Raw genomic sequence first — 10,302 nt, 5'->3', positions numbered from 1 at the left:
CTTTTAAAAATGACACTACAGTCATGTCTCAGCATCCACGGGGGTCCAGTTCCTGGAACTCCTGTGGATGCTGATAACCATGTTAAATAAAAGCAGTTAAAAATGAAATAAAAAGTGCCCCTTTACATTACTGTTGTGGAGAGGCAGGACAATTAGAAATGCTCTGGCAATTAGAAATGCAAATGACCCCCTCCTTCCCCTTTGCCCTGGGTCTCTGAAGAATGGAAAGCAGACATATTTAGCTTTCACATTACATTGTTCAGCAAAGGAAGGGGGACATTTGCATTGCTAATCGTCCAAGACTGCCTGCCAGATCCCTGGATTAAGGGTAAAAAAATGTGTCCCCTTACCATCAAGGTTTAAAAATTACTTTTCTTACTGTTGTAAAGCAATGTATAAACCTTTATTGTAAAGGAATTCACATGGTCCTTTTCATTTGCAGTGGCAGTCTGTGTTGAGTCAAATCCGTGGATAAAAGGTTGGTGTAGAACAAAGTTGGACCTGTATATAGGAACACATCTAGCTTTATGAGTCTAAAAATAAAGTTTCATTTTACCAGCCACTCAAGCCTCTGGTTTTATACTTTTTATGCGGGGGGGGGGGGGTGCCTTCTAGAGTATTTGTTGAGTTGCATGTGCATCGGATTGAGACCATTCTGGTGACCATGTGTTCCCCTTAACATGGCTGGTGGTAAAAGCCAAGGCGCACAAGTCACAAGTAAACAAACACACATGGATAGGGTGTCATTGATCCTATGGGTTAAATGGTGTTAGGGGGAGAGTAACTTACCTGCCAGAATTGGAAACACCCAGACTGCCAGCGAAGACCCTCAGAATGCAGCAGAGGCCTTCAAAATGGTGCCCACAAATAGCACAGATAACTTTAAAATGGCTGTGGGAAGCTTCGTAATGGTGTGGATAGCGTCTGAAGGTCTCAGCTGGCATTCTGTAGCTATCCATGTCATTTTGAAGCTTCCCACAGCCATTTTAAAACTATCTTCGCTATTTGTGTGCACAATTTGATGGTCTCCACTGCATTCTGAGTGCCGCCACTGCATTCTGAAGGTCTCTGATGGCATTCTGAATGCAGCAGAAACCTTCAAAACGGTGTCCACAATAGGTTCAAGGATGCCACAGATAGTATGCCTTGGAGACTTTTGGAATGACACAGATGGCTGAGAACAAACTACAAACAGATCAAGGAAAGTTGCACTCTTGTTCCTCATGGTTTGATTACATGAATCCACTGGAATCTGCCAGCATGCTAGAGGGAGACTAACTGAACAATAACAGAAGCACTTCCTGTTAGTGTTCAGTCATTCTCCTGCCTGTAGTGTGCAGGCTTGTTGTCTGCATGGTGTTCTTCAGTTCAGCAAGAATGTTGCTTTGTTTAATAAAGAAACACCAGCACTTCCAGCACTATTAAACAAAAACTAAGGTAATGGGTGCAGTGATGGTGGTGAGGTGGCTGCTATTTTGACTAGGGTACCCCATATCTGCGTTTTCTATATTCACAGGAGCCCCTGGAACAGAACCCTCACAGATGTGGAGGCCCACTTGTACTTTTAAAGCAGTAACAACTCTAGCAAAAATTCTTTTACATGCTCGTGCCCCACTTGCCAGAGCAGTGAGATACTGAAAGATTGTGGCTAGCTTTGGGAGAGGTTGTGAGTGGAGCCTCCACAGTCTTTGTAATAATTTGCTTTATTTTCAGATTTACAACTGGAGCACTGAAATGAGTTACACAGCATGCACTCTTGCAAGGAACATTGGGTTACACCCCCAGTGTGGCAGCTCTGAACCCCCCCAAAGTAGCATAGAGCCTAGACTGGCTCTTTCCTGACCTCACTTGAGGTGGACGGAGCACCTGATTCTCCTAGAAGAAGTTTCCCTTAAGAAATATCCTGGCCTCGGTTTGCGCTAGGACCAGGACACAGATAGAGCAATGGAGACCATTCTATGCTTGGTTGAAAATGAAGTTGTAGATGTATAAGATAGGGCATTTAGATGAATGTATTGTATACATGATATATTATATATGATATGATATGATAGACAAATGATACTAAGAGGTTAAACTAGGAACAAGATTAGGAGATATGTATTGATTGATTAGATATACTGTTATATGATTGCTTGCACCCTCCAATGGTGTGTTTTTGTGTTGTAGATTGAGTTTGTGTTTGTTATGTGTTTGTTTATATTTGTTATTATATTTGTTGTTGTTGTTATATTTGTTAGACCTAGGAAACTATAGGCCAGTCAGCCTAACATCCATACCGGGTAAGATGATGGAATGCCTCATCAAAGATAGAATCTCAAAACACATAGACGAACAAGCCTTGCTGAGGGAGAATCAGCATGGCTTCTGTAAGGGTAAATCTTGCTTCACGAACCTTTTAGAATTCTTTGATGTGGATATGGGAGATGTGGCATGTGGATGTGGGAGAACCCGTAGACATTATATATCTGGACTTTCAGAAGGCGTTCGACACGGTCCCTCATCAAAGGCTACTGAAAAAACTCCACAGGGAATTAGAGGGCAGGTCCTCTCCTGGTTGAAGATCAGGAAACAGAGAGTGGGTGTCAATTTGCAATTTTCACAATGGAGAGAGCTGAAAAGCGGTGTGCCCCAAGGATCTGTCCTGGGACCGGTGCTCTTTAACCTCTTCATAAATGACCTGGAGACAGGGTTGAGCAGTGAGGTGGCTAAGTTTGCAGACAACACCAAATTTTTCCAGGTGGCAAAGACCAGAAGTGATTGTGAGGCGCTCCAGAAGGATCTCTCCAGACTGGCAGAATGGGCAGCAAAATGGCAGATGCGTTTCAATGAAAGTAAGTGTAAAGTCATGCACATTGGGGCAAAAAATCAAAACTTCACATATAGGCTAATGGGTTTCTGAGCAGTCTGTGACAGATCAGGAGAGAGATCTTGTGGGTGGTGGTGGACAGGTCGATGAAAGTGTCGACCCAATGTGCGGCGGCAGTGAAGAAGGCCAATTCTATGCTTGGGATCATTAGGAAAGGTATTGAGAACAAAACGGCTAATATTATAATGCCGTTGTACAAATCTATGGTAAGGCCACACCTGGAGTATTGTGTCCAGTTCTGGTCGCCGCATCTCAAAAAAGGCATAGTGGAAATGGAAAAGGTGCAAAAGAGAGCGACTAAGATGATTACGGGGCTGGGGCACCTTCCTTATGAGGAAAGGCTACGGCGTTTGGGCCTCTTCAGCCTAGAAAAGAGACACCTGAGGGGGGACATGATTGAGACATACAAAATTATGCAGGGGATGGACAGAGTGGATAGGTAGATGCTCTTTACACTCTCACATAATACCAGAACCAGGGGACATCCACTAAAACTGAGTGTTGGGCGGGTTAGGACAGACAAAAGAAAATATTTCTTTACTCAGCGTGTGGTCGGTCTGTGGAACTCCTTGCCACAGGATGTGGTGATGGCGACTGGCGTGGAAAAGAGGGTTGGACAAGTTTCGGGAGGAAAAATCCATTATGGGGTACAAGCCATGATGTGCATGCGCAACCTCCTGATTTTAGAAATGGGTTATGTCAGAATGCCAGATGCAAGGGAGGGCACCAGGATAGGTCTCTTGTTATCTGGTGTGCTGCCTGGGGCATTTGGTGGGCCGCTGTGAGATACAGGAAGCTGGACTAGATGGGCCTATGGCCTGATCCAGTGGGGCTTTTCTTATGTTCTTAAGACAATCGATCACAACTCACATATCATAGGCAGTGCAAGGTCTGGAACTCACTGCTGCCAGCAGCTCTCATCAGCAGAACTGGTGTTGAAATACTGCAGACACTCACCTATAAGCCAATCTCACAGTTAAGTCTAGGGCAGGTTTTGAGCCAAAAATCATGGAATTTTCTATAACCCTCGGATAAGTCAGGGGTTAAACTTAGGGGGTGTCTGACTATAGGGGGGTGTCTGATTTTACTCAAGGCCAGATCCTGAAAAATAACCTACCAGTAATTGTTACCGAAGAACTGTACAGTCTGTAATTTATTAAAAACAGAGTAAAAGATCATGATACATTTTTATTCTTTTTAAATTCTGGTTTCACCACTTTTTGGTAAACACTATCAGAGTAAGTGCACTGTAAACAACATACCAGTAAAACAGTGCTTCCCAACCTAGGGTTCATGTACCTCCAGGAGCACTCAACAGGACTTTTAGGGGTACTTGAAAAAGAATGGAATAATGGCAGAAAAAGGCAGGTCGTGCTCCAGAATGCTTTGCAGGGCGAGCAAGGTAGGAAGGAAGGTAGCTAGCTGGCTGTGAAAGCCTCACCAACAACTAGTTTTTGGTCATCAGTTCATCTATGAACCAGTGATTGAAAACCAGCACAGTAAAAATGCTGAAACACGTCCTATTTGCCCTATCACATCTAGTTTTGGAGACACATCATAGCCTCCTTAGTGAATGGTTGAAGCAGCTTCCTCATGAAGAAGCCTACACCATGGCTTCCTCATGAGGAAGCTGCTTGAACCATTCACTAATGAGGCTATGCTATATCTCCAAAACTAGACATGATAGGGCAAAACAGATGCCATTTGTGGAATCAGCACCCCAAATTCATTTCAAACCACCATAAAGTTTGGGAAAAACTTTTCTGACCCTCAATTTTGTAGGCCTGTGTTATTAATTAGAAACATTTTGCTAATGTGAAGGGTACAATTTATGGAAAGGGGCTGCCAAGGGATATGCAAGTGAAAAAGGTTGGGAACCACTGCAGGAGATCCATGAATCAAATTCACCTTTATGGTGTCTGGTGTGTTAAGCCCAAAGCTTTACGTATAACATACAACTTATAACACATAACTGGGGGTATGAAATTAAATTCACAGCAGAGAGATGAGCTGCATATAGTTGCAACCCTTTTTACTCAGAAGTAGACCCACTTTTTCCATGGATGTTATTCTTATGTAATAACAGTGCACTGAATTGTAGCCTGGGACATTGTTTCAAATGGAAAGGAGGATCCCATCCTGGTGTTGAAAAAAACAAACCTCTGCCAAATGCAAGCATTGGCAAAAGGGAACCAGGCTGCAGCAGCATTTGCAAAATGGAGAATAAGAGGTTAACTTTGGCTGAATTTCCAAGAGAGGTAACCATAAACTAATGATCTCTGCATTGCTTCTAATGAGCAAGTGGTCTGCTGCTTGAGCAAGAAACAAAACTTTTCAGAGTTGAAAAGCTCTGCCCTCTGGCCTTGGAGATAAGGTGAGATGATAATTTCAGCTTGATTACTTGCCGAAAATTTTCTGTACTATAGGTGATTATCTACGGTAAGACACATCAGTTATTTTCTACAGAGCTGATGTAAAATGAGACACATTCCTTTACAAAAATGGAGGTCACTTACAGTAAGGGATTTATAGTAATAGTAGTTCCTACTGAGATGAGCGTTCGTAGTGATTTGAAACTCTTGTCAGTGAGAGAGGCAGCTATCATTGAGTCCTGGGTCTCGCGCAGGCCGGAATACAAAAACACGATGTGTCAGGCTTGGATTGGGCCAAAGACAGCCGAGCAAATGGTGAGGAGAGTGGCAGCTGGCAGTGCGTCCCGGACCTTCACAACCCACCAAAAATTGGTTTGCAATCCACTGGTGGGTCACAGCCCACGGTTTGGGAACCACTGATGTAGTGGTTTGGGAGTTGGAGCATTAAATTTACCTCTAGACCTCATAGTGGCATAGACTCACTATGGACTCACGATAGACCATTGCAACTCCCCCTCCCCGTCCCTGCAATCTTGGCTGCTGCAACACCTGGAAGCCTGGTGGACAAGGTTCAGAGAGACTAACGCCTCCCTCCACGTCCAACCAGGTCTCCGTAATGCATACCAGGTCGGCTTTCTCATCCAGAATCAAATCCTGGATGATACAGGTCTTATTATTCACCGACCTGGCATTCAAAAGTAGCAGCTTCAGATCCAGGGACTCACCGCCAAGACCACCAGGCATCCGAGAATTGGGGGAGGGACCAGAAGGGGAGATGATCTGCCTGTGATTAACTCTCCTTCTCCTGTAACGGCCTGTCCGACCCCCACCGCCATATTTCCCCTGGCCCGTCACTCTCTTGATAGTGGCACCCTTCCCTTCCCCTGAGCTCCCTCCTAAGAGCACACACATATGTGGCGAGGCCCGCCTTCCGAAACTGGCCTGCAGGCGGATCCTCTGCTGTAAAAACAATTGTTGCTCCTCTCTCCCCTGCCTCCACCGACGGGGAGGGTATCCGACTACTGCTAGGTGGTCCGCCTTAAGGAGGCCTTCATGACTGCCCTCACCACCACAGGATGCAGCGCACGCCTGTTAGCACGGCTGCATCGGTGCTGGAAAGTTGGATAGGATTGGGCCCTTAATGACATGAAAGTAGCCTTTGGTGAAACAAAAGAGCCAATAACAACAGGGAACATTTTGGAATGCCTGTGATGTGATCACGTGTTGCAGCTCTCTTGCATGCTTGGCAGAGACGTGGAAAAGCTGGACTTGCTATTGGGCCATTATGGTGGTGCAGCAGGCTGCCTGCTGTGGGCTAGCATGCTGCCTGCCCTCGGTTTGGCTCTGTTTGGATTGTCTTGCTGTAGTCAGGCCTTTTTTTTCCCATTATCTTTGGGAATCGTTGTTGTTGGCTGTTTGGTGCTTTGATCCCAGAACCTATCATAAGAACATAAGAACAGCACCACTGGATCAGGCCATAGGCCCATCTACTCCAGCTTCCTGTATCTCACAGCAGCCCACCAAATGCCCCAGTATCAGCTCTTTCATGCTATTTTAGTGCTACCGTTTTCCCCCATTCAGCAATGTGTGTTTAGAGTTTCCATTCTATAACTGTTGTTTCATCCTTTTAGTTGGATAATATTTATTATCTTACCTCTCAATAAATCCCTTAACTCTTCTCCCTATGTCTGTCTGCTTTGGTGGGCTAGGACCTCTGGGGGGGGGGTGTCTCAACCTTATGACAGGGTCCTGGGGGCCAGGACTATGCCAACACTTTCACTTACATATGTCCCTGTAAAAGCAGAAAGAGATTTGGAGGAATAATTTTGTCCAGCTGCACACACTGGAATATACTTCACCATTCCTAAACCATTAAAGCAGTGATTTTCAACGTTTCTATCTCAGGGCACACTGACAAGGCACTAAAATGGTCAAGGCACTTCACCAGGTATTTGACAATTGACAAGGCACACCATGCTGCCAGTGTGGGGGAGGAGGAGGTTCACATCTCCCATTGACCCTACTAATAAATGACCTCCCCCCAAATTCCTGTGGCACACTTTTGGCCCACTCGCGGCACATCAGTGTGCCACGGCACAATGGTTGAAAATGGCTGCACTAGAGACTGATATTAGTCTAAGGCAGAGATTTTCAATCTTTTTCATCTCACAGCACACTGACAAAGTACTAAAATTGTCAAGGAACACCATCAGTTTTTTTTTTACAATTGACACAGCACACTATGCTGTTTGTGGGAGGCTCACATCCCCCAATGGTCCTACTAATAAATGACCCTCCTCAAATTCCCATGGTACACCTGCAGACCATTCACGGCACACCAGTGTGCCATGGTTGAAAATGGCTGGTCTAAGGGCAGAACCACAGACGTTGCAAGAAGCATGAAGCTGCTACTTTTCTTTGTGTTTTTATCCCCCTCCCCTTTTCCTGTTAATGTGTATTATAATATGTAACATTGTTTCTCCCCCTTTTTGTCATTAGATGGCAGAGAAATATACAGTGTGATGATGTAACATTGCATGTTGTATTACTGTGCCACGTGGTACTCATTAGAGGGGAAAAGAAGCACAGTCATATCAGTGTTGGGCTTCTTGTGGTATCTAATTGTGCCCTCTGATCTCTTAAAACCCTTAAGTGAAGGGTTTTTCAGCTGCTTTTTTTTTTGGAAAATATGTTCAACTGCCTCAACTAAGCAGAACAGTAAGGAATTCTTTCCTACAATGTAATTTAAATATTCGCTCTTGCAACATAAATGTCATTCTTCTTGTGCTTCTTGTGCTGGATGGCAAAATGGTATTTCTATAGGTCCATGGCATCTTTCTACGTTTAAGAGCATTTTGATGTGCCTCAGTGTTTCCTTGGAATCAAAAGCTCATTTTGTTCAGAGTGTTTCTCATGTAACGTATATTTTAACCTATTAGTACCCTCTACAACTTTGCTCCAGGGTCTCCATTTCTTTTTAACTGAATTTGATGTTACAGTGATTGCTGAAATTGTGTGGCTATTATCCCAAATCCCTGTTCCTCTCTCTTCTTTTGGAAACGCTCAGGAAACTAAGCTAGGGGATGTGACATCATAGCACTGTGACTGGCAGCCAGCAAAACGGCGCGAGGGTGGGAAACTCAATGGCAGCATATAGTTTTTTGTTTTTCCTGTGCCGTAATGCCAACAGCCCTGCCCGGAAGTATGAATGGGCTGAGTGAGGAGCATCAGCAGGCATGGTGGGCTGAAGGTCTCCCAGGGGCTGTTATTAATCCTCGCTCCCTTTGTTGGCTCTGTCCAGGCCCCATTCATGCTTCCAAAGTTCTCCTCTGACCTTTTGACTTCCCTAACTGCTATCCTTTCAGGTTGCACACCTGGGAACTGTCTTTAGTGTCAGGGCTCAGCTTTACATCCGTGCAATAATGATGATCACAATAAATGTGGGAGTGCCTTCCCCTCTCCTCCTTTTGAAGTGCTGAATCTGTCCCTTACAGAATGTCATTCTAAAAATTGGGTTCCAACAATGACCTCATTAGGGTTTCTGTCACCCAGCACATCACCCTCATGATGGGCCTCTTCCCATGCAGTGGGCAGGGCAACATCCTGGGAGGTGGGCATGGTGATGTACCATCGCCCCATCCCCACTGGTTTTTTGGATATAACCTTTGCTAGAATATATTTCAAGCCACTGCGATCATTGCATCTCATTGGGCAGCTACCGCCCGCCTTAAGCTGGGCAGTCCCCAGTCAGTAAGGTGTTGCCTCGCCACGGTCCGTTAACCTCACGGGGTGCGTGGAGTTTAGGGTGAAAACCGACAAGCAGGTCGACAACTCTGCACCAGGCAACAGAAATTGTCACTCCCGAATTGGCCTTTTCAGCCACACTAGACGCTGTTCCAGAACCACCTTTCAGAGCGCGATACCATAGTCTTTCGAGACTGAAGGTTGCCTACAGTATATTTCAATGTGGTTTGTTTTCATTGCATTCTGCATGAAATTGCACATCAAATGTCCCATTGGTGCAGCTGCATTGGCTCTGAAAAGCTGGAAAGGATTGGGCCTTAAGTTGGAAAGTTCTACATGCAAAACAGATGACCAAGCACTACTTTCTGGCCACTTGGTGCTTGGGACAGTCTGCAAGCTGTTTAGCACTCCATCTATCCCAGGGGTGGGCAAACCCCCACCTGCGGGCCATTTGCAGCCCTCAGGGACCTCCAATTCAGCCTGCAGGGAGGCCCCAGTCTCCAATGAGCCTTTGGCCCATCAGAGACTATTGGAGCCTACACTGGCCCGTGACTATGCCTTATGTTGGAGGTGTGTGCTCGGGAGTTATTTCCACCATCCCCCTTTCACTTTTCTGATTTGGTCTGTATGACTGGTGAAAGCAAATCCATAATCATCCCAAGTGCATCAATTCATGTCTCCATGTGTTTTCTGCTTTCCCCTGGGCATTATTTTAACCCTCCACCCCAATTGCCTCCAAACAACTTATGTCTCCATTTATTTCTGGTTTGGTCAGGCCTGGTCTGTAGGTTTTCACTGTGCAGGAGGTGTGTGGCAAACATAGTTCATAGTTCTCATGTGGTTTTACATGCCTCTATTATAGTTATCATGTGTATTATAAATAAACTCAGTAAAATTCATTCATTCATATAAGTCTCTAATGTATTCATTTATGTAAATTTATTTAAATCTGAAACATATTAATTCCCCCCCCCAGCTCTCGCCACAGTGTCAGAGAGATGATGTGGTCCTCCTGCCAAAATGTTTGCCTCCCCCCCCCGATCTATCCCTTTGACTACCTGAAGCTGCTTTCTACCAAGACAGATATTTGATTCATCTAGCCCAGGATTTTCTCCTCTGATAAGCAGCAGTTTCCCAGGGTCTCAGGCAGGGAACTTTCTTAACTCCGTTGCTAAATTTCTTTCGACGGGAGAGGTTGTAGATTAAACAGGAGCCTATTTTTGTGTAACACATAAACTTTACTACTGAATTTGACATCTTCCCCTTCATGCCAGAAGGAGCAGCATCTAGGCATCATCTTGACAGGTTCACTGTTGC

Source organism: Tiliqua scincoides, chromosome 2, assembly GCF_035046505.1.
Source record: "Tiliqua scincoides isolate rTilSci1 chromosome 2, rTilSci1.hap2, whole genome shotgun sequence".
Lineage (NCBI taxonomy): Eukaryota > Metazoa > Chordata > Lepidosauria > Squamata > Scincidae > Tiliqua > Tiliqua scincoides.
Note: the sequence above shows the minus strand (reverse complement) of the source record.